The sequence below is a fragment of the Mustela nivalis genome (genome assembly GCF_964662115.1).
Source record: "Mustela nivalis genome assembly, chromosome: 7".
NCBI lineage: Eukaryota > Metazoa > Chordata > Mammalia > Carnivora > Mustelidae > Mustela > Mustela nivalis.
The window spans coordinates 26,193,473-26,218,268 of NC_139026.1; the positions used below are offsets into that span (position 1 = coordinate 26,193,473).

Sequence of the window (24,796 nt, forward strand, 5' to 3'; positions counted from 1 at the left end):
GTTCATCGTTCCACTTGATGTCAGTTGGCTATCCTCCAACACTGTCCCCATGGGGTCTCTTCTTAACCTTTGTCAAGGGTTAAGAAATTGAAAAGATAAGATTTTCATAGGCATATCTACAACCAATCATGAAAATTGAAAGTGTTGGAAGGATAATGAAAATCTTTGTTTACTTAAGTAGAATAAAATACCCAAGAGATCTATTATTTATTGACTAAACATGTCCTTTACTCCTTAAATTTCAAGTATACTTTATTTCAGCGTAGGTCTAAATGTAATTATCACTCAGGGACTAGAGAGGTGGAAATCCTGTGGAGATTGCAGAGGTGTTGAAGCGAATTCAGAAAGAAATATGTTTCTGAAAAGGGAAGTAGTAAAATAGGAACTCTAAGGGCTTGCATGCCACTGTGTTTTGCTAATTACTATTAAAGATACGGGAATAAAAATTAACTAATTTATAATTCTTTTTTTCCCAAATTCCTGTATCTGGACATATGCTTTAACACAGATGCTTTCAAATACTTTTGTGTGTGGCCCACAGTATGAAATACATTTTTCATCCCACATACATGCATATACATTCATCCATGGCTGGACACTTGAGTTGCTTCTACCTTTTGGCTGTTGTGAAAAATGCTACCAAGGACATGGATGTACAAATATCTGTTCAAGTCTCTGCTTTCAATTCTTTTGGGTCCATACCCAGAAGTGGAATGGTGGGATTACATGGTAAATCTATTTTTAATATTTTGAGGAAGACAAATCTTTGGATTACAGCTACTGCAAAATAATGGCCTGAATTAAAATTTTCATCTGCTTTTCCATTAATTTCCAGTATGCTGGCAAGCTTGCAAAGAAGAATTCTCAAAGATATTTTGTTATCAGGTTTCTGAGGAGCGCAGGACCCTGTAGACCCTGTAGACCCATCAGAGTAGAACCAACCTGTGGGGACAACCTGCCACTGAATGATGAATAAATAACACCCATTAAGAAAACTTTATATGGGGATGCCTAAGTTGCTCAGTTGATTAAGTCTCTCTGCCTTCAGCTCAGGTCATGATCCCAGGGTCCTTCCTCCGTGGGGAGCCTGCTTCTTCCTCTCCCTTTGCCGGCCGCTCCCTGTGCTTGTGCGAACGCTCTCTGTGTCAAATAAATAAATAAAATTAAAAAAAAAAAGAAAACTTTTATATGGTGATCAAGAAGTTGCCTTTGCTTTCTGTATTAAGATGTACACTTACTAATCTAGTGTGTTTTGTGTCATGACTATCAAACCTTTAAATTGATGCTTTTCTCCATGTGCCCTAAGCAGCCTCCAGTGAAACTGCAAGGAATGAGGAAGAGTCCCTAAATGTCAGTCAAAGCCGTCAATATTTACATTAAACAAAACGGAAACCCCCAATAAAACCCAAAACCCCAAGTTCTCTTTCTAAGTTACATATGTAATGTAGGTTCACTGTAGGATAATTTTTAAAAAATAGACATAAAAATATGGAAATGGAAACCAGGGGTGCCTGGGTGGTGCGATTGGTTGTGTCTAACTCTTGTTTTCAGCTCAGGTCATGATCTTGGAGTCATGAGGTCTAACCCCATGATGGACTCTGCTCAGTGGGGACTTTATTTAAGATCTATTTAAGAATTTCTGTCCCTCTCCCTTGTGCCCCTCCCACTTGTGGTCTCTCTCCTTCTAGAATCAATAAATAAATCTTTAAAAAAATATATAGAAATGGAAGCCATCTGTGATCCCACCCACTTTTCTGTTAAATTCTTCCAGATTATTTTCTGAACATAAATATCTTTTATGTACATTTTAATTATCAAATGAGTCACGCTATAATTTATTGTTCAGTGACTTGTTTTTTCCCCAATTAGTATATTGTACACATATTTCCATGCCATGTCTTTTCTCATAAAATAATGTTTATAATTGAAAAATACTGGCTTTATATTTATCACTTAATTTATTTGCTCTATGTTGTTGGGCTTTTTCTTTGAAATTTTATTTGGCTAATACAGCGTGAATATTTTTTTCTAAGGTTAATTTTTAAGTTCATCCTGACTTTTATGGATGAATCTTGAAAAATAATGTGGCTTTTGCAAATCATATGCAAAGATTATTATTTTTTGAAAAGAAAATATTTGCATATTTTTCAATATTAAAAGTAATAAAATTTATTATTACAGGTTCAAATAATATGAAATAAAATAAAAAGTAGAATTAAAATTGCTTTTTTTCCTCAAGGGAATCGTGTTAACAATGTAGTGAACATTCATTTAGACTTTCAATGCCTGTATACAGATATATATATTTACAAAAATGAAATCTACCTCTACATTTGAGTTTGGTAACCTCATTTTTAAACTTATAAGACAATGGATTTTTTCCATGTCATAAATATTCTTTTACAATATTTTTTGGTGGTTTCAAACTATGGCATTGTGGTAGAAAAACTTTTTCTCTACTCTCCTTGGTTCAGGGTCTATGAATTAAACTGACAAAAGACAGATTAGTAAGAGAAATAAAGATTTTAAAAAATTCATCTATGTACATGGGAATGCACAGAAAAATGTGACTCAAAGAGATGGTTAGAATTGGGGGCTTATGTAAAATCATCATAAGGGCAGAAGGTGGGGAAAAAGGCAATTATGGGAAAAGAAGTGACTTTTAGGGAAGATAAATGTGTCTTTAGAAGAACAGATAGATATGATAGCTTAGCAACAATGTCTGTTTAGGTGATTTCTTTTCCCGGTGCTGATCTCCAGTGATAGGAGAGCACTTAGAACAGTTTAATTCTTTTGGGACGCTCTGCTTTGATAAGGAGAGTTCAGAAGAGAAAACTCTTTACAATGATATGTTCTGAATCCCTTCATCATATTTGTATTATCCAGGTCAGTCTAAGTTTTTGTAGCCTTACCTTATGCCAGGGTGGGTAGTGGTGGGGTGGGGAACGGGCTTACCCACAGCCTCTGATAACAGAGAGGGGTTCCCCTCTTCTGCTGTTCCTGCCCTCCAGCCACCAGCTAATTGGAACAAGACCAGGAACCTAACCATGGGCAATCACTGTGTTATGAGGGGGCCTGGTCCAAAATCTTTGCCCTGCACACTCCCACCCCTGCCCTGGTCCAGCGAGAAGCTGGACTAATGATGATCACATTATTGGGTGTGAATTGAGGTAGAAGTAGAAAGTTAAACTCTTCACACTGGATTCACAGCTTAAAGATGCATAAAGGAGATCCACAAGGAAGAGTAATTGCCTTGGAAAGTCATAAATAGGTCAGTTAACATTATAGGGAAGCAGGATGTATAGGATATGCTATCAGGCTGATCCAAATACGTAAAATAAAGGCTTGTGTTTCAGGCTACAGGCAGGAGTGAGATGAGAATCTGAATTTTGATACTTCCACTTAAATGGTTTGTGACTTGCCCCGATTAACCTTCTGACCCATAGTTTCTTTATCAGTAACATGTGGATAATAGTATGTCTGTTATTGAGTTGTAGGAAGAATTCATTCAAATAATATAGGCAAGGCTCTTAGTAGTGTCTGACACATAGAAACGCTAAGTAAATGTGGTCATTATTATAGCTATATCTTCCCAAATATACCTTATATTTGATATTCTTCCTGTGGTGTATTTTTTTCTTCTATTGTATTTTTTAATCTCTTGGCATTTAATATATCAATTTATGAATATGTAATTAACAATTGTTATGTTATGTTCCAGGAAGTTTTCATACTGAAGTCTGGCTATTTTATTGACTAAAGTTCTAAAATAACCAAATAAATTTTCTACTCTACAACTTTCTTTCCCCTTTAAGGATAAAAGGAGTATTCTACCAAGACTGCTCATTTGAATTGGGGCTTATAAAACTTGAACTTTCTTTCCTATAATCCCTTGGAATGTTGAACTCATGCTTCAAAAGGAACATTAGCAGTGAAATCCCAGTTGGCAGCTGAATAGACTGCATGCATCTTTGTAGGATTTGAATTTCTTACCTTTTTTTTTTTTTTAATAGAAAAGGAATACCTAAAATTTTCTCTTGTCAGAATGCTGTAAAGGGGGGTGGGTAGATTGAGTTCTTAGTCAAGTCAACTTTCTGCCTCTTCCCATCTCCTCCCTACTAGATAATTAGGGGCTACGTGGCATGTATAAATAGCTTCAGCTGAGAACATCCTCATATCTTTGCCCCTCTCATCACTGAGCAGGGCCCGTAACTGATGTTGCAATTAGAGTGCCGATTTAGCTCGGAGAGACACATTGCGAACAATCCACTGCGGAGGGTGGTATTTATATCACTACTGACTGATGAGGACTTTGTCAACTGTGCCTTTGGCAGATCATTTGATGGCACGTCCCTGGGTTAATCCACTTCTCATTATAACCGATGATCCATGGTGATGTGTTTTCAGAACCACTCATCTTACACGGGGTGCCACGATGTGGAACAGACCTACGTAAATACAGATAATTAAGGAAATACTCAAGCCAAAGTATAGAGATCAACAGAAGAGCTGTAGAGGTCAAGGCATTTGGTGACTTACTGTGGGCACATTTGCTATCATTTGTGCCAACAGGATTAACACTTCTGTGTTTAGGATTTAATTGTCTATTTTGACATAAGAGAAAGGAAATGAAAATAGATTGGCTACTTACCTCTACCATAGAAAGGTCAGGCAATTTGAAGTTGTTGTGCCCCCCCCCCCATTTCTTAGAGGCTAGGAGTGCTTCAAAACCATAACATATCTCAGGTCAAATAAGTAATATGGAATCAGAAATTCTAGGATTATTTGAATAGGAGTTAAAAGCCAATGATTACCCTGTCTATCTATCTATGTATCTATGTATCTACCTATCATCTATCTTTCCTCTGTGTAAAATGAATTAGTAGTAAGACAAACATGGAGTTGGGTTCATTGTCTTCCTAACTCTTCCTCGATGGCTAGGAGGTGCGATGTTACAGAGTGTTAGAAGAAAGCTTCACTTTTGCACTCTTCTTTGATATGGAGAATTGATATTTATAATCCTTTGTGAAGAGCTTTGAAAACAGAGTTTCATGCTTCTCCTGATCCCCCAGCAAACATTACCACCTCTAAGCCTTTCCTACCTAAAAATCCTGCTATCAATCAAATGTATATTAGGAGTCTAAATGATGTTGCAATGTGGAAAGTCATTGCTCAGTACACACTGAGTCTCCCTGATGGGCACCAAGGAACTCCTTCTTGCATGGTCTTCTTCTCTCAGGACCAGCCTTTTATTCCTCTTTGATTCTGGTTCCGGGTGCTTAGCTAGTCCTATTGGAGCTGGAGAGAAGGAAAGTAGAGTGGGGGAGTCCTTGCTCTAAGAGAACGGGCGAATGAAAATGGGACCTCTTGGTTCAATCTCAAAGTGAAATAGCTACGAAACTGATTCTTCCCTTATGGTTTTGGCCCACTTGTAGAAAACATTTGTGTCCTTTTGTGTGTTTCTTCCCTTTTACCATAGACCTTTAGTATTGTCCTAACTTGTATGGAATAGAATGAACAGTGAAAATCTCTGGGCGACCATATAGTCAAGGTCTTCCCTATCTTCTCCCATAAACGTCTGGCTCCCTTGTGACTAATGGCTACAGGATGTTCAGTTCTCATCTCAGAAATATCAGATGTAGTCTCTTGAGAGAATAAAAAAGTAAGCAGGAAATCCATATGTGATTCAGGACTTGCATCTAGAATATTTAAAGAACTCTCAAAACTCAAAAATAAGGGAAAACCCCCCATACTTTTTTAAAAAACGGACAAATGACTTGAAAAGAAACTTTAAAAATGCACAAATGCTCAATAGGCCCATGATAAGATGCTCAACATAATTGGAGAAATGCAATTTAAAACCATAGTGAGATGCTACACAAAAGATAGTTAAAAATAAAATAAAGTAAACTAAAATAAAATGCAACGATAACCATGTGCTAGTGAGGGTACAAAGCAAGTGGACTTCTCATCCATTGTTGGTGGGAATGCAAAATGTATAACCAGTGTCTGGCGGTTTCTTATAAAGTGGAAATGCACTTATCATATGACCCAGGAGTCCTACTTTTAGGTGTTTACCCAAGCATAGTGAACTTAGGTTCATATAAAAAAAATTCATGCAAACATAAATAACAGCTTTATTCATAAACATCCAAAACTGGAAACAACCCTGAGGTCCCTCAACTGGTGAATGGATAAAGAAACCATAGTCCATTCAAACAATGGAACCACTGAACCATAAAAAGGAACCAACTTCTGATACATGCAACAATGTGGATGAATCTCAAATGTATCGTGCTGAGTAAAAGAATGGAGATTCAGAAAGCTCAAAGTCAGACCATCTGATTCCATGTATATGACTTTCTAGAAAAGGCCAAACTATAGGGCAGAAAATAGAGACAACAAAGGGACACAAGGGAACTTTTTGAGATAATTGAAATGCTGTATATATTCATGGTGGTGGTTACATGGTTATACGTATTTGTTAAACCTCATAGGACTGTACACTAAAAAGGGTCAATTTTTACCCCTCAATAATTTTTAAAAAAGGGAATGGCCATTGGTAAAATAGAAGACAAAGATAAAAGTGATCAACCATGGCAACTTACTTCTTTAAGGACATGAACAAAATTAGACAAACCTCTGTTGATATGAATCAGGGTTGCCAAAAGGACCAGGGAGAGAAGGTGGGACATATAGGGTAACAGGTCCATACAAGTCAGCCTCTCTTGTCCCTCTGAGTTTCAGGACTGTGGAGGAAAGGGGCAATGAGTAAAGTTTGGGGAAATAACACCCATGAGGGAAAGTTAGAGGAACCAAGTTAGTAAGTTAGAGGAACCAAGTTAGTATCCCTGGGAACAGGGGCTGGAGGGGTGACTTGGTAGCTTTCTTTGAGTTTTCAAGCCCTTTTGACAATTTAATTACAGTGCTATTTAGCAGGAGTGAGTAGTTGTAATGAACTTTAGCATATCATAATGGGGTTTTATCTTTCATATCATCTAAAAGCTAACAATTTATTGTGCTTACTATATACCAGACACTGTTCTATCTTCTCTGTATTTATTAACCCATTTAAATACCTCATCAGTTCCATAAAGGGAAGTATTCTTTATTGTCTCCATTTTACAGATGTACACACTGAGGAACAAGAGGGAGTTGCACTTGTATCTCGTTGTTGAAACAAAGTGATGCTTTTTGGTGATTTCTCTTTCTTGTATGTTCTTTTTTCTTTTAACAGCATCCTTTCTTTTATGTTGTCTTTTATACTGGACAGAGTACTTTCAAAAGCCATATTTTATTTGCAACCAGAAGAATTTTGGTGCAAAGCAGTACTTATTTGTATGTGTGGTTAAAGTTCAATGACAATAGTTCCTAGAAAGTTCTAGGAAGAGTTAAATGCTGTTCTGAATTTTATATCGTAAGGTTTTTATTTTCTATGCCTCATTCAATTTCCCCTTTTCTTTTTTGATTCCTACTGATCCTTCAAGACCCAGGTAGAGTCCCCACCTCCCCATTCAGTGACATTTATGAAGTACGTACCCCCATGCTGGGCATTGGCTTTTCTTCCCTGACCCTTGGAGTATGCTCCCACCTTTCTTCACAGTGACAGTACAAGGATGGATGAACCCTGCCTCCGGAGGGTCACTGTCTAGTTGGAGAGTGGAGAGAAGCATGGTCTACTCCATATCACAGTATGATAACTACAAAATGAAGGCAGTGAGTGAGTCCAAGGATCCACATATTCTCCTGAAATAGGAAGAGCAAGGAAGAATAGAGTAAAAGATGAGGTATAAGAGAGAAGATAAGAATAACCGAGATAGGGGCACCTGGGTGGCTCAGTGGGTTAAAGCCTCTGCCTTCGGCTCAGGTCATGATCCCAGCCAGCGTCCTGGGATACAGCCTCAAGTCGGGCTCTCTGCTCAGTGGGAGCCTGCTTCCTCCTCTCTCTCTGCCTGCCTCTCTGCCTACTTGTGATCTCTGTCTGTCAAATAAATAAACAAAATCTAAAAAAAAAAAAAAAAAAAGTATAACCAAGATGTAATAGCCAAGAATAAGAGGACCAGGGGTAGAGTTGGGGACCTGAAGAAATAAGGGAGTTTTAAACCATTACCATGGGGAATAGGAAAGGAGTCAACTCAGAATTAGTTAAAGTGGCCATTATCAACCTGGTGCACAATACAATCACCCCTATTAAAAAAAAAAACAAACAAAAAAAAAACCAATGCTTGTTCCCAGTCCGAGTTTCTGATTCAGCTGATCATGTTGATGGAGTTCAGTCACTGATGGTTTCAGAAAGCTCCCAAGTGATCCTAATGTGAGCTGGGATTGAGCAACACTGGAATATTGCTGACTAGTGCTGAGGGGCTCATGCCCGTCCTGCTTCAGTTGATTTCTCACTGTTACTTACTCTCATATTCATTTATTTGTTCATTCAGTAATGCTTATTGAGCACCCATTATGTGTCAGGCACTCCCTAGGCAGAGGAAAAGTCATCTTACGGCTTTAGTAATTAGTTCCTTCCCATTTTGGCACTCATATTGTGGATTAAGTCCTTTTCATTAATAATAATAATAATAATAATAATAATTTTTACTATTATTATTTGACAGAGTGAGAAAGAGAGCATAAGCAGGGGGGTGGGGTGGGGAGGAGCTGAGGCAGAGGGAAAAGCAGACTCCCCGCTGAGCAAGGAGCCTGATGTGGGACTCGATACCTGGACTGTGAGGTCATGACCTGAGCTGAAGGGAGTTACTTAACTGACTCAGGTGTCCCATGATTAAATCCTTCTTTAAAAATGTAGTAGGAGTGTGCCTGGGTAGTCAGTTGGTTAAATGTCTGCCTTCAGCTCAGGTCCTGATCCCAGGATCCTGGGATTGAGCCCCACGTCTGGCTCCCTGCTCCGTGAAGAGTCTGCTTCTCCCTATGCCCTTCCCCACTCCATACTCTCCCCCCAGCCCCCGTCATGCTCTCTTTCTCTCACAAAAATAAAAATAAGTAAAATCTTTTTAAAAAATGCAATAGAAGAGGGGAACCTGGGTGGCTCAGTCGGTTAAGCGTCCAACTCTTGGTTTTCAGCTCAGGTCATGACCTCAGGATCATGAGATCAAGCCCTGTGTAAGACATCATGCTAAGTGTGCACCTTGTTTAAGATTCTCTCTCCTTCTCCCTCTGCCCCTCTGCCATTCAGGATCACATGCCCAAACTCTCTCTCTCTCAAAAAAAAAAAAAAAAAAAAAAAAAAAAACTAATAGAAGATATTTGAAAGCTTACTAAATATTATTGAAACTTTACAATGCTTACATGTGGTAGGCCCTGTCCTTGTTATGCCCTGCATTTTATGAATGAAGGAAATAAGCCACAGAAAAGTGAAGTAGCTTGCCCAAGGTCACAAGGCTAGTAGCTGGCAGAGCTGAGAAGCTCTAGAGGGATGTCCTTAACCACAAAGCAGTACATTCTGTCTGCTCTACCTGTCTTTGTGCTGAGTCCAAAGCCAGTGCTTCTTAAATAGATGTCTCGAACCCTCAGAAATGCTGAAAATATGAAAATACTATAAGCCAGATATAGTTAAAGTGATGGAGGGTATCTTGTCCTAAATGAATGCATTTCACTGGCCAATATACAGTCACATGGCTACATCTTTTTTTTTTTTTTTTGAGCTTTTACGCGTTTCTTTTTATTTGCATACAATAAAATTTACTCTTTTTGGTGTCCACATCTATAACATGTGGCTACATCTTGCTGTTGGTGAGGCTAAGAAATGAAGTCTGACTGTGTGTAGGAAGAGACAGAAGGATAAGTGAACACCTAGGCAGTCTTTGACATAGTCTCGTCTGATGAAGTAGAAGTTTTATATTTACTTTATGCAAACGTGTCATCTTTTTTCTTCATAAGTTATAAACTTAGACACTTATTTAAAAAGTGCTTCTCTATCTTCTCCATATCTAAAGATATGCTATATTCTTTTCCAAAAGATTTCAAGTTTTGACTTACATCTAATTTGACTTAAATCTATAATCTACTTGGCATCAATTTTGGTGTCTGGTTTGAGGTAAGGATTATATTTCTTCTCTTTTATGTCCGGTGTTTTGGAATTTCATGATGCTGTTTTTTTTTGTCTAGCTTTTTTCTTTTGTGCTAATTTCTCTCAACCTGAAAGTTCATGGTCTTCGAGCTCTGGGAGAATTTCTTTAGTTCTTTTTTTTCAGTAATTTTATGCTCTCTGCTTTTTCTTTCTGGAACTCCCATCAGATATTTGACCTGGATTGATATTTTATATATTTTATCTTTTCTCTTGTGCTAGCCATCTTTTTTATTTTACATTTTGGTGTGTGGGTACTTAATTATCATCCTTAATTTAATAGTAATCATTGTCATTTTACACAGCATGTTCTCAGGCTAACAATGACAAAAACCATTAAAAAAACCTGATGTCGCCATTTTGGCTGAGGTGACAACCAGATTGTAAGCCAACAAGTGTTCTGACACATGTGACTCTTGCCTCACTGGAAGCATCATCCCTGAGCCTGGAAAACCCAATCTGTGTCATTTCAAGTCCAATGTTCGTGTACCCATGAATCTCTTCCCCTGCTTGTGCTCTCTTGCTCTCTCTCCCTCTCTCTGCCAGATAAATAAATAAAGTCTTAAAAAATATGTATATATATATATACATATTATATGTATACATATACATAATTTTCCAATGGTTCTATTGAATTTTCAATTTTAGCGATTCTATTTTTAATTTTGTAAGAACTCTTGTTCTCTGTTCTTCTTTTTTTTTTTCCATAGCATTTTGATGCTGTTTTATGGATGCAATTATCTTCCTTAATCTTTCCGAAGATTAGAGTTCTTTTCAGTTTCCCATCTTTTCTTTATTTACTCTGAGATGCCATTATCTGTTTGTTTTTCTTGGCATCTCTCTATTTTTAAAGGTCTCCCTGTTATTAACACAGAGTGGGGAATGCTTCTGACCTGGGTGGGGCTTACTGCCTGATGGTAGTTGTTTTAGGGTGATTGGCAGAGAGTTGGCTCAAATGCTGGGAAACTTCCAAATGCCATTCTATGGAGGTCTTTTTTTCTGGAGCCATTCACTTTTTTTTTTCAGATAAGAGACTTCCTAATTCCTGTCTGGAGGAAAAAGGGTCTGGCTACCAGGAAACTGGTCAGGGATGTTTGGGTGCATAACATTCATTGATTAAGTTTTCCAAATGAATCCCACCCTTTGCAGGGATAATAATAGAAATGGAACGCTCTCTTCTATAGCTTATTCTGTGTCAGATATTCATCTAATTGCATTATGCTGTTAACTGCTATAGTAGGTTGTTTTTAAAAAATATTTTATTTATTTATTTGACAGAGAGAAAGACAGTGAGAGAGGGAATATAAGCAGGGAAAGTGGGAGAGGATGAAGCAGGCTTCCTGCTAAGTAGGGAGCCTGATGTGGGGCTTGATCCCAGGAGGCTGGGATCATGACCTGAGCCGAAGGCAGACACTTAACCACTGAGCCACCCAGGCACCCCAACTGCTATAGTAGTTTAATCCTCCCAGCAAAGCTATGAGGAAACTGAGGCATAGGGAAATTAAGTACCTTGCCTGAGATCACAGAGCTCCTAAGTTGTAAAGTGAGGATTTGAATCCAAGCTTTCTGATGGACACCAGAGTATGTCATGCTGCCTCTGTAGGGAAATGGCATAGGCTGGTGCTAGAGCAGTGTTAGTTCTGAGGGTACCATAAGACTGCGAGCTCCAGAAGGCCGGGGTTTTGCCTCTTTTATTCACCACCGTACACCCAAGTCATGGATCAGGGCAGTAAATTTTCAGGAAATGAGTGAACTTGTAGCACCTTTCCCACAGAAAAGGCACTTACCTCTCTTGAGAGTGGGCTTACTGTTGGAGGGTGTGGTATGTGCCAGTAGTAAGGCCCTCTGTGTTTTTTTTTTTGTTGTTGTTGCTAAAACTCATTTTTCCTATTTTGTCAGGAAAAGAAAGTAGATCTGAGGTTGAAGGGGAGGTGGTCCGAGGCACATTTCTTCAGTAGAACTTTGTCGTCCCCTCCAAGGGTTAGTAACCTCATTCTTTATTCAAAAACAGCTACTATTACTTGGGAAGTGAATTTATTAAACTTTTCTTAATATTGTATGCTGGAAACCAACATTTTTATCATTAGTTATCATCTGAAGTTCAAGACAACCCCTAGCCCCCACCATTTCTATTAGAAAACAAAACAAAACTCAAGACCAAGGCTTGATTTTTATATTGTTCTGTCAGAACAAAGGCTCCTACCATTCTTTTCCTTACAGAATGGCTTTAATTTTACAATGATTATTTAAAGCTTGAATTTTCTGAAAGGGGGTGAACTGAAAGCAATGGCATACATAGGCTTTATACCAGCTTGAGTGAAAAAAAAGCCTGGGTCTTATTTCAAGGATTTATTGCTGTTTTGACGATGTACTATCTTTTTTCCTGAAATGTTTTTGTAAAAATGGGCCTATGCATAATCAGGATCTGAAGTTTTATTGCCAATGTCACTGATATTTATGGTAGTTTGTGGAGTAGAAATGATTCATTTTGTTTAGACCGCTTGTTTGCAATTCCAAACTTCTCAATGGCTTATGGTTAAGGAAAATAGTTTTGTGGATTTTCCTTGTTTGAGAAGGAAGGCGATTTTAGTCAGTTCTGTCTGCCATAACAGAATACCATAGACTGGGTGGCTTATAACAACAGACATTTATTTCTTACAGTTCTGGGGGCTGGGAAATGTAAGATCACAGTGCTGGCAGATTAGGTTTTTGGTCAGAGTTCTCTGCCTAGTTCATAGACAGCTGTCTTCTTCTTGTGTCCTCACACAGCAAGGGGACAAGAGAACTCTCTGGGTCCCTTTTATACAGGACTAATCCTATGCATGAAGGATCCACTCTCATGACCTACTCACCTCCCAAAGGCTCTGCCTCCTAATACCATTGTACTGGGGGTCAGGATTTCAACATATAAACTTTGAGGGGGAGATATAATCATTCTATCCATACCTATGGCTCCTATAATAGTTTTTCTAAAATTAAACAGAACAATTGACTGGAAGAAAATATATTAGAAAGGTGAAAAGGAGTAATTTCTTGAAAGAAATTAGCCACTCTCAGGAGTTACTTGGCTGTTAAGTCACAGAAATCTGTTATATCTATGTTAAGCAAAATAGGAACATTCATAGAAGATTATGGAAGCCAAGGACAGAATACAAAGAATGATTTGAACCAGGAACTGGAAAGTTGGAGCCTGAGATTTCCCTCCCACCCTCCTATACCCTCACTCTGTTCCTTCTCTCCTTCCTTCCTTCCTCAAGACTTCCCAGTGCCAAGCACTGTGCATACAGTGGAGAAATAGTCAGATGAGAGCTCAGAGGCACAGAGAATGTATGCTAAAGACCACATATCCTTGTAGGAGGAGATAGACAATAGTCAAACAAAAATAAGATTCTTGTAAATAAGGTGACCATAAAATCTGTTGCCCACATTTGAGAGCCAGCAAGTTTCTATTAATAGTCACACTTGACAATAAGTGTAAACCTGACCAGGGCACACCGGAAATGTCATGGGCAAAGGACTATGGAGAGAATTAGAAGAGGGTAATGTGGTAATGACTGCATGGCTACTTGAGACTGGTGACAAGAGATGTTCTATGTAAGCTGAGACCTCAATGACAAGAAGGAGCCAAGCATAGGAAGATGACAGGGATGAGCCTTCTAGGCAGAGAGATCAACTAAGGGCTCTTGGGGAGGAACGGACATGGGGCATTTGCAGAACACAAAGAAGGCCAGTGTGGTTGGCATGCAGTGGACAGAGAGAGCCTGGCTGGGTTGGGACCAGACACATAGGCAGAGGTCATGTAAGGTCGAATCTTCTGGACATTAATAAAGAGTTTGGCTTTGTTTATACAAAGCATGATGGGAAGCCACTGGAAGGTTTTCAGCAAGGAAGGGACGTGATCTGCTTTACCTTTATAAAGAGCGCCCTATAATGTTATGTAGTTAGGGTTCTTAAAACAATTGTTTGCAATTTTTATTGATCTTTCCCTGGATATAGTTATTTCTTTTAAAGTTCCTATTTTGGGGGCGCCTGGGTGGCTCAGTGGGTTAAGCCTCTGTCTTCAGCTCAGGTCATGATCCCAGGGTGCTGGAATCAAGCCCCGCATCAGGCTCTCTGCTCAGGGAGTCTGCTTCCTCCTCTCTCTCTGCCTTCCTCTCTGACTACTTGTGATCTCTGTCTGTCAAATAAATAAATAAAATCTTTAAAAAATATAAGTTCCTATTTTTTAAAAAATATTTTATTTAATTATTTATTTGACAAAGGGAGATCACAAGTAGGCAGAGAGGCAGGCAGAGAGAGAGAGGAGGAAGCAGGCTCCTTGCTGAGCAGAGAGCCTGATGCGGGACTCGATCCCAGGACCCTGGGATCATGACCTGAGCTGAAGGCAGGGGCTTAACCCACTGAGCCACCCAGGCACCTATAAGTTCCTATTTTGAAGGATGCAAACGTAGGTAAAACTGTATCATTATGTATCAAATGATATGATATCTGAGATTTTCCTTAAAATTAGAGGTTAGATGAAACAGTGTTGGCTGTGATTGAATACTTGTTGAACTGGGGCTTGATTTACTATTATTTCTACTTTGTACAGGTTTGAAGTTTGTTTGCTTGTTTTTTTTTTTTTAAATAATGCAATATTAAAAAAAAAAAAAAAAGGCTCAGTCTGGCTCTAGCTGTATGGAGATTGTATTGTGGAGACAGGGAGACCAGCCAGTTAGTCTAGAAGAGCCCACCTGGTATCTGGTGGCAGATGGGTTAGGCTGGTTATAGTGTGGACACAGAGAAGGGACTGGATTGGGAATGGGACCAGATATGTTTTGTAGCTAGAGCCAACAGGACATACTGTACTGGCAGTGTGGTGAGGAAATGAGAAGATCCAATGGTAACTCTTTGAATTTTAGCCTGGCAACCGGTTGGATTAAGATGCTGTTGGCCAGGGGCACCTGGGTGGCTCAGTGGGTTAAGCCGCTGCCTTCGGCTCAGGTCGTGATCTCAGGGTCCTGGGATCGAGTCCCGCATGGGGCTCTCTGCTCAGCAGAGAGCCTGCTTTCCTCTCTCTCTCTCTCTCTCTCTCTCTGCCTGCCTCTCTGCCTACTTGTGATTTCTCTCTGTCAAATAAATAGATAAAATATTAAAAAAAAAAAAAAAAAGATGCTCTTGGCCAAAAAAGGGAAGATGAAGGAGGAGCCTGTTGGAATGGGGAAGGAGGAAAACTTCTCTTGACCACGTGATGGTTCACATCAGACACTCCCATGGAAACGTCCAGTGGGAAGCCTGACATTGTGCTGAGAGGACAGGGATGTCCTCTTAGGAGCCACTTCAGGTGCTCTCAGACTCACCGGACCCATGAGCCTCTGCTTATTTGTTTTGTCTCTTTTGTGCTTGGGCTCCCACTGACTTTTGTACTGGTGCACCCTGACAAAGGCCTGTTTTCCAGGTGTCTCTCATCGTCCACGCTGGGGATTCCCTGCTGATGCCGACCTGCCCAGTGCCTGCGTAAAGCAACTGGGAAGTGAGGAGGAATCAACACCTCATGGAGAAAACCTTTGGCCAAGGGGGAATGGGAGTCAGTGGATAACTTCTTCCCTCTTCCTCTCTCTGGAGCCAGTCCTAAATGCATTCACTCATGTGGCCTGTCAGAAGATGGTCCTGGGAGAGGGAGCAACCGGTCATGCTTGATCCCAAGCAGAAGCCAGCTCTATAATGCACCCCTGTAGTGGTTTTCCTCCCTTCCCTGCCTCACTCTCCTTTCCTCGACGTCCTTCTAGGTCCCATCAGCCATGGTAGAGAGGTGCATCTTGGGTGAGGCACAGTGGTCCTTTGCACAAGGATACGCAAAGACCAGTATATGCACCTTGGGAAGTGACCCCAGCCTCACATTCTGGACTTTCTGCCCAGTAAAAGCACTGAAGAACAGGTTGGATGCTTTTGGCTAAGCTGATGTTTTATTTGTTCATTCGTTTCTTGGGATATCCTTGCTAAAGGCATAGCAATTGTAGTCAGACTGTGTTCTGAGTTTTAGTCTGGGACATTTGCTCTCTATAGCTGCTGGGAAACATCTTTTTTTATTAGACCAAATCATCTCGATGTGTTTGTGTAGGAGGAAATTCAAATAGAGGTAGAATGTGTAGGTTCTTCCTGCTAGTAGTATCTTGGCTCCTGGCCCTTGCTGGATGTAGGAGGAGTAATATTTTTTTCTGTCGGGGAGGAGTCTTGTGTAGTGATTTGCTCCCAGGAGCAGATGAGCCCATGGCCCATTTAGGGGAATGTTCTGGGAGGCACTTTTGGAGTTGTGCTCCTGAAAGTATGGGGGCAGAGGAGTTCAGAGCTTAATGAATCAGTGTTTTGGCCTTTATGACTATTTGCAAGTCTCTGTGCCATTGTATTGTTCATGGTGGCCATGTTAGTCCTACAGCCAGGCAGAAAAGTATCTTGGTTGGGAGCTTGGGCCTCTAGCCAGATCTGGTTTAGGTCTCCACTCTACTATTTACTAGTTGAGTGATCATGGGATATTATTAATATATACTTTCTTTATGTGGTTCTTGGTGAGAGGAAATGTATGAAAAGCATTCAACAAGAAGCCTAGCACAAAGTAGACATGGCAAAAACAATAATAGTTTAATATCTAGAAGGACCTATTGGCATAAAATGCTGCTGTTGGTTGCTTGGTGCAGTGTATGGGCTAGAGAAAGAAGACAAAGCCTTCTGGTAAATGAGGTAAGATTGGGGAAGAGAGGAGCACCAGGTAGAACATGAGATTATGGGGCTTTAATTAGTGAGACAGATTTTGATTCAAATCTCAAATATACTGCTTTGACTCTTGATGAAGTTTTATCATTAAGCCTCAGTTTCCCATCTCTAACATGGGAGATAGAGATCCGTAAAACACTAAGTACAAGGCCTGACATGTAGTAGCTATTCACTAAAGGGCTTGATGATTAATAATAGTAGATGGGAATCACTGCTAACACAATAGAGGTAGTGTAGCTGAATGGGACAGAGTGGCCTTCTGCCTTCCTGAAATTGCACCAAATGAGTCATTATCCACTTTGCAAGGGCAGAGGCTGACTCTACCCCAATCTGAGTCCTGATGATTTCACAAAGGTTTTTAGATTTCACATGACAAGGGCCCTTTTCAAACACATAAGTTAGTACTAACCTTGGACACAAATTTTGGATGCCCCATTTTTCATCTTGCTTTGGACATCTCACCCTCTGTTCAAAGCAGTATATGTTAAATCTTATTTTTTTCCCCCTTAATCTTTTGAATCTGATCGTTCAGCCCTTGATAAAAATCCTTGTGTTGGAGTTTGTTCAAAGTTCATGGGAACAGCATTAGAAAGTATTATACTTGCAAAAATCGCTTATGTGGAATTGATTCACAGAAAAACAATCGGATTAATTTAGAATATGGTATGTTCCACAAGACAACTACCCTGGACTCTTCAAAAAACTTGGAAGACAAAGCAAAACAAAAAGGTCAGGGCTGGAGGTATGTACATTTAGATTAAAAGAGACTAAATATACATGATAACTAAATGCAAAGTGTGAACCTTGAATGAATATGGGGAGCCCTGCCCATCAAAAAAAAAAAAAAAGGAAGAAGAAGTAAAAAGCCCAACAATAAAGCATATTATGTATGGGACGACTAGGGAAATGTGATTGTGGACTGTGTATTATATAATATTATTGAATTTACCATACATGTCTTGGGTATGACAATGGTATTGTGGCTATGTAGGAGAATATTCTTGTTTTTTTAGGCAATACAATGTAAATATTTAGGGGTGAGGTATTATCATTTCTGCAACTTACTTTCACATGGTTCCTGTAAAAATATATATAAATGTGTACATCTATATCCATAACTGTATAGATGTATAAAGAGAAAGAAAATGTTCTTTGGAGCATTTGGAACATGGACAATGCCAATAACTGTTTAACCTATACAAGATATTCATAGCTATTCATTAAACTGTTCTTTCAACTTTTCTAAAGCCTTGATAACTTTCAAAATAAAAATTGGGGGAGGGGGGAAGCATCTGGAAAAAAACCAGCAAGCCAGTCTGCATGTTTTCTTCTGGTGAATGTTTCCTGAGGAGCCCTTGATTTAACCTCATGGACCCTGGTGCTTTTATTTTTTCAGAGACTAAGGGCCCACATGATATATTTAAACCCATGGACAGTTTTTACCTGGGAAACCCTCAGTTCTTTATAATCCTGCAGCTGAAAATCTGGAGTAGGAGCTAGATGTGGAGAGAGGGCTTGTTCAAAAAAGGAAGCAATAAAACAAACATGCATTTGAGAGGGCAACCACTAAAAACCCCCAGGAAGTCAAGTCCTTTCAGTTTTCAGTATCTGTGTAAATTTAGTAGGAATCTTGTCTGCCTAGGTGATGAAGAATAAGAATTCCAGGGCAAAACTAATTCAGCAATTTTCACCTAAAATTTCTGGGAGAAAACAATATAACTAGGAGAAGGAATTTCTTTTCAATAATTGATTTATTAAGGACAGATGGGTCCTGGGGTCATTCTTCTTAGAGCTTAATTACCGTGTTCTGAAGCAGTTTGAGATCTTAATGACTTGACTCCTTCGTATCCACTGGTGTCAAATTTAAAACCAACCACACAAAATGTTGGGGGCAAAAAGTAGTCCAGTAAACAAACTTATTAATAGAAATGAAAGTCCACAGGGAACACAGACACACACAAGTCAGGGGGATATTAAATTCCTGTGATAAGTTAACATGGATTAAGCAAAACTTTTTATAGCACAAGTTCTTAGTATCAAATTTTGAAGCACAGCAACATCTGATAATATAATTATAATATTTATATTAACTATTTCTAATAGGTTGCAAATAATGCTAAAGGGATATTTTGAAGGAAAAGGTTGATTTACTCAATAAATAACTATTGGACACCCATTCTGTTCTGAATTTGGGAGTAAAGCCAGGGACGTATCTTCCTGGAGTCCACTCTCCACCAATGAGGTAGACTTAAATTATTACATGGTAAGTTACAATAGCAGCAAATGCTACAAAAGAGTAGTTTGTCGGTCTCACATTTGGAATAGCCTTAGACTTTGTGGATACTAATAATGACAGAAGAAAATTATCAAATGTAGAACTATTTTAATATATTTAAAGTTTTTCTGAATTTTTTCATTGTACAAAGGCTTTATGGAGGCTTTAATTTTCTAAGATAACTTCTTAAATACTAAAGGTTGGAACTTCTGTTTTCTTGCTTAGGTCACCCACCCCATACTTGCAGAGAGAGTGATTGACGGGGTCTATAGCTATGTCTGTAATGTTGGCAGGAAGGTTGCATGGGACACTACTCACAGTTTTCTATTCCCCCAGCATAGCAGTATGCTCAGTGGTTAAAGATATTAATACTAGTGTTAGATTCTGGAGTTCAAGTCCAGGCTCTGTCACTTGGTAGCTGGGTAGCGTGGGCAAGTTACTTAACTCTCTTAAGCCCAGTTTCCTCAGCTGAAAATGAAGATAGTAAAAGTACCACCCTCCTCAACTTATTTTTAATTTTAGCATTCAAAGTAAGATAATGCAGATAAAGCACTTGGCAGAAAATAAGTCCTCAGTAGATTTTAACTATTTTTTCTTATTTGAAAATCTATTTGGCTTTATTAAGCAATTCCTGAGTCATACAGCATCCCATCTGCAAGTAGAGGGAAGTCCCTAGATTTTAACTATTATAAGGTTACTTTAATTTTTATGACTAGAAGGTTGTCTGATCATGACCACTCTGGGCATGCTCACTGGCTTTTTGTTCTTATTTTCCAAGCTGAAGGTAGGCAGATCCCTGATTTCACACCAAATGCATTAATTTTCTAGTCTTGTATACACAGTAATCAAAGTGGGCTTTTCCTGCCCTAGTGGTCAAAAAACATGAAATTTTATCTGTAGTATGAAAACCCAAATTTGACATAGGAAAGAAAGTTTGAGAGTATCAGAGATTAATACAAGAAAGTGCAGGCTTTTAAAAGGCAAGTATGGAAAGTTGAGAATGATCTTTTTCCCTGAAGGAACAGCTGGAATGACCGCAGGTAGATTGGGACACTCATGATAGCAGCTAGTGCCAGCTACTTCTGAGTCCACTGGGGCTTTTTTCCAGCAGTTTGGGAAATCCACGTCTTTTTACTTTTTTTTTTTTTTTTAATGCTGGACAATGTGACAGAGATGGCTAATTGCCTCAATATTCATCCCCCCCCCACTTTTTTTTTTTTTTTTTTTGGTTAGAGGACAGTGATTTTTAGTTGGACCTTTGGCTTGTCAGAATATGGACTACATTTCCCAAGCTCCCATGCAGCTAGGCATGTGGTCATGTGACTGAGTTCTAGCCAAAGGGCTGTGAGGAGTGGTGTTCTTGCAAGGAAAGATGTGCTTTCCTTTCTTTTCCTACTCAGCCAGGATGTGGATGTTGTGGTGAGCTACCTGGATCATGCAGATGAGAATAACACCCTAAGAAAGGTGGAAGGAACTCGAGTTTGGACTCTATGGAGCAGCCACATTATATGAGAGAGAATAAATTCTGTTTAAGTCATGGTTACTTGGTCTCCATTACTGCAGATGTGTCTATATCATAAATAATACAGGCAGGAATGAATATGTAAGTAGAAATGTCTTCCCAGCACATCCCCCCCAAATCCCAAACTTGTTCTTTCGCCTGGCTTGAATCCTGGGGGGAAAATGCTGGTGTATGTGTTTGTATGTGTGTGTTTTATTTTATTCCCTGTGTGAGAATTCATTCGCTAAATACACACAGTATTTATATTGAGAGTTCCAAGCATTTAACCTTGGGTATACATATATGTATACCTATATATCAATCATAATTCCCATGTTTAATGAACATACAGTCTAGATTGGAAAATCTAATAGTATGAGAAATAATGTATGGCCAAATGAACAAGATAATGGGTATCAGAAAATTTCTGAAAGCCTGGGCTTTCTGAACCCAATGAATTACCTATGAAAGTAGAAAGCTAGTCTCCAGAAGGACAACGGATGGGAGTTGACTTCATTTGATTTCCCCGTTGTTTATAGAACACCCTACTCACAGATTTCTTTCAGTTCTGGGCCAGGTTTGCCCCCTCCACGGTCTTCCAGTTCTTCTTTAGCACCCTCCTCTTCCCCACCCATATAATGCCCCCCCCCCCCAAGCCTGGCCTTCCTTCATCCCTTTGTGGGAGGCAGGCAGCCAGCATCACTGCCTCACTTTCATAGACAGAGCAACTGAGTCATTTTGCTGTTGGTCCTGGACAAAGTTAACCAGTGAGTCATTCTAAAGTCCTAGAACCGGATCCTGATTCTCGTTCCTGGCATCATTTGCAGAACCGAATTAGATGGAAGGTTCAAGAGGATGCTGGCCTTTGAACAGCTCAGAGAGAAGTGCATTTGCGTGTGACTTGGTTAAAAACAAGGATTAATTCTCTCTTGAAACCTGCTGGCCTGAAAAAGGGAGGGGAGAAATGTATCAGTGTAACATCATCGTCATACCAAAAGGATGCTCAACTGCTCTCAAAATGTTCTGCAAGCTCTTTGGTTCATGGCTTCCTGAGTACTAGGTTTTTAAACAGAAAACATATTTGCAGCTGAGGCGATCAATTTTCTTCATCTTATAATAGTCACATATGTGAATTTAGATCTGGGAGGGAACACTTCGTTTCCTTCTTTTCATAAGAGAATCTTTAAAGTATCTAACAACAACAACAAAAATAAATTAAAAAAGTATCTAACAGATAAAAAATGAGCTTGCTTGTGTATTAAAATTAGTAATACAAGACATTCCAAACACAAGCTGTTCATATTTAGTAGGGAGATGCTTTTTATGTACCCTTGTCTGCATAGCTTAGCATTTCCTAAAATTTCTCCTTTGCTGGTGTCTTTCTTTGCATCACACGTAACCCCATTTCTTCATCATTTCACCCACCCTCCTAGCCAACTCGATGAGAGGCACAGGCTGTGCTGACAGTAGTAGCTCCAGATTTGAAAGTAGCAAGAGTGTCAGTTTGAAGGCAAGTTACAGCTTTTGTATATTAAATTTAGTGACTCTATCCTTTGTTTCATAGCTATAGGAAAAGGGGACATTTTGGAAAGCACAGATAGGCTTTCTTCCAGGGAATCCAGGAACCCTTACAACTGTCTTTCTTAAAATTGTCATCTGTAACAACTCTTTGGATTCTACCCAGACACCCTGAGTCAGGGTGTGCAAAAATGGGTCGTGGGATTCTGCGCTTGAAGCTTTTCCCACGTGGTTCTTACATCCACTAACAGTTCAAGAGTCTCTGCTCTGAGGAGTCTGTGGATGGTCATTAGGGGCTCTATGAAGCCCCTTCATATGTGTACAAAGTGTGGTGTGAGTATTCATGTGCATTTTTCTAAAGGAGAGTCTCAAAGGGGTTCCTTGACCCCAGAAAATGTTACATCCCCAAATGGCCAATAAACATAGGAAAAAAGTCCTATCTCACTTATTAGCGAACAGGAACTAAAAATATATTAGTGGACAGATTGAAAAATTTGACACAGTGTTAGGCAAAGATCTAGAAAAGTAGGGATTCTCATACATTGATTATAAGAACTAATGGTTACAGACATTTTGGGGAGCAATTTGACAATAGCTAGCAAAATTTAAAATGCATTCTCCTTACAACCCACTTTTCAGTAAGTACAAACTTGTGTGTGTATGAATATGATGAAGCATATTCCATGGGGTATTCTTTATAGTTGCAAAAAATTGGAAATAAACAAAATATAGTATAATTAATGTTCAGTTATTATAAAGTGATTACAAGGAATGATCTAAATCCTCCACATATTAATAATTAGTAAAATAGGGGTGCCTGGGTGGCTTAGCTAGTTAAGTGTCTGCCTTTAGCTAAGGTGATGATCCCGGGGCCCTCATCTGGCTCCTTGGCAGCAGAAAGTCTGCTTCTCCCTCTTCCTCCCTCCGCCACTCCGTAACCCCCCCCTTATGTGCTGTCTCTGCTCACTCTCGTAAATCAATCAATCGATCAATCAATCTTTAAAACAGTTGGGAAAATCATGGTTCATACATGTTTACTGGCACAGTTCTATGAGTTTTACATATATTAACAGAAAGTCTGGATCCCAAGACATAGTATTGAGTGGAAAAAGCACATCATGAAATGACCCGCACCGTGATGTTACTTATGTCTGAAAGTACAGAAGAATACCTACCTTACGTGGCTTATCGATACTCGTGTAGTAAAAATATGAAAACATGAATTTCCCAAATAGACACAAAATTTTCTCTAATTGTGGTCCAGGGTGGCACTAAGGAGGGCTTATAAGACTGTAGGCATTTCAGTCTGCTTCAATTTACCAGCTATGTCATTTTCAAAAGACCCATAATTAACAAACACTTACACAGTACTGTGCTCTCATGACCCATCTGCAAGGTGTGATGACTAATTTTACATGCCCACTTGACTGGGCTACAGGGTATGCAGATAGCTGGCAAAATGTTATTTCTGGGTATGTCTGTGAGGATGTTTCTGGAAGAGATTAGCCTTTGAATCAGGAGACTGAATGAAGATCTCCTTATCCTATGCAAGTAAGCGTCATCCAATCCATTCAGGGTCCACTGAGAGCAAAAGGGCAGAAGAAGGGCAAATTTGCTCTTTGCTTGAGGTGAAACATCTTCTTCTGCCCTCCGACATTTGTGCCCCTTGTTCTTGGGCTTTTGGATTCATACCAGGACTTAACACTGTTGGCCCCAACTTTCAGATCTCAGAATTCATGATAATTAGGGAATAGAGGGCTTGAGGTTGCCAGGCATGTGCCTTAAATTTAAAATTAAGGAAATTGGGAGAACTCAGAATATGCAGTTTTGATTCAACAAAGGCAAGTATCTTACCCTCCCTCCCCACCCCACTCCATATTAAAAAAAAAAAAAAAAAATGGAGGCAGGGGGAAAACCTAGGGGGGAAAAATTGCTTATGTCTACTCAGGTAATTCTCCTTTTAGGCACATTTCAAATTTAGAGCTCTTTACCTCCAACTTCTCTATCCTCTTTGTCAACAGGATCAAGTGGACATACAAGGACCTGCACATTTGATCCTAGCTCCTCCCCAAACCCCCCACACACGGATTCATCATCCTCATTTTTGTGCTATCGACCTTTGCACATGCCACTTCCTTTGCCTGGAAAGGATTTTCTGATTCTGGTTGCTTGGCAAAGCCCAGTCCTCCTTCAAGAACCAACTCCAAGGTCACCTCCTCTCTGAAGCATCCCCTGAAAGAGGATTGGCTCTGTCATCTCTACACTCGTTCACCCACACGTGCTTATTGAGTGCTGTCCCTGCCCTTCAGCCAAGACCACCAGGGACATGCCAGCAGTGAAACAAGGTGGGTCTGTTTTTCATTGTCAGAGGGAAACATACTCCATGGGGCATCTCCATAACAGAACGTTATGGAGAACGTATTATAAGATTTGGGCTTTGCTTGGTTGATTTGGGGGAGGGCCTAAGAAATCAAGAATCTGCTCTAGATGGGAAACCGCCAGAGAGCAAGGACAATTCTATGATTGGATTTTATGGGGGGACCTTGATTTTGTCTTTGCATAGACACACTTATGCAGTGAGCTTGTTTTGTTGCATTTTATCGTGGTTCAGAGTAAGTTTATCTGAGATTGGTGTCCTTAAAGACTGTTTCTGCGCAGCAGGAGAACAAAATGG

General features: G+C 39.5%; 1 protein-coding gene across 1 annotated transcript in view; it reads left to right on the top strand.

Moving 5' to 3' along the window:
• Positions 1–24,796, top strand: part of LOC309870207 (uncharacterized protein) — a gene marked incomplete at its 5' end in the record, with an annotated part of 328,499 nt that overhangs the window by 156,003 nt on the left and 147,700 nt on the right. The window contains one exon of the mRNA XM_082742414.1: positions 24,144–24,467. The remainder of the gene's footprint in view (positions 1–24,143; positions 24,468–24,796) is intronic.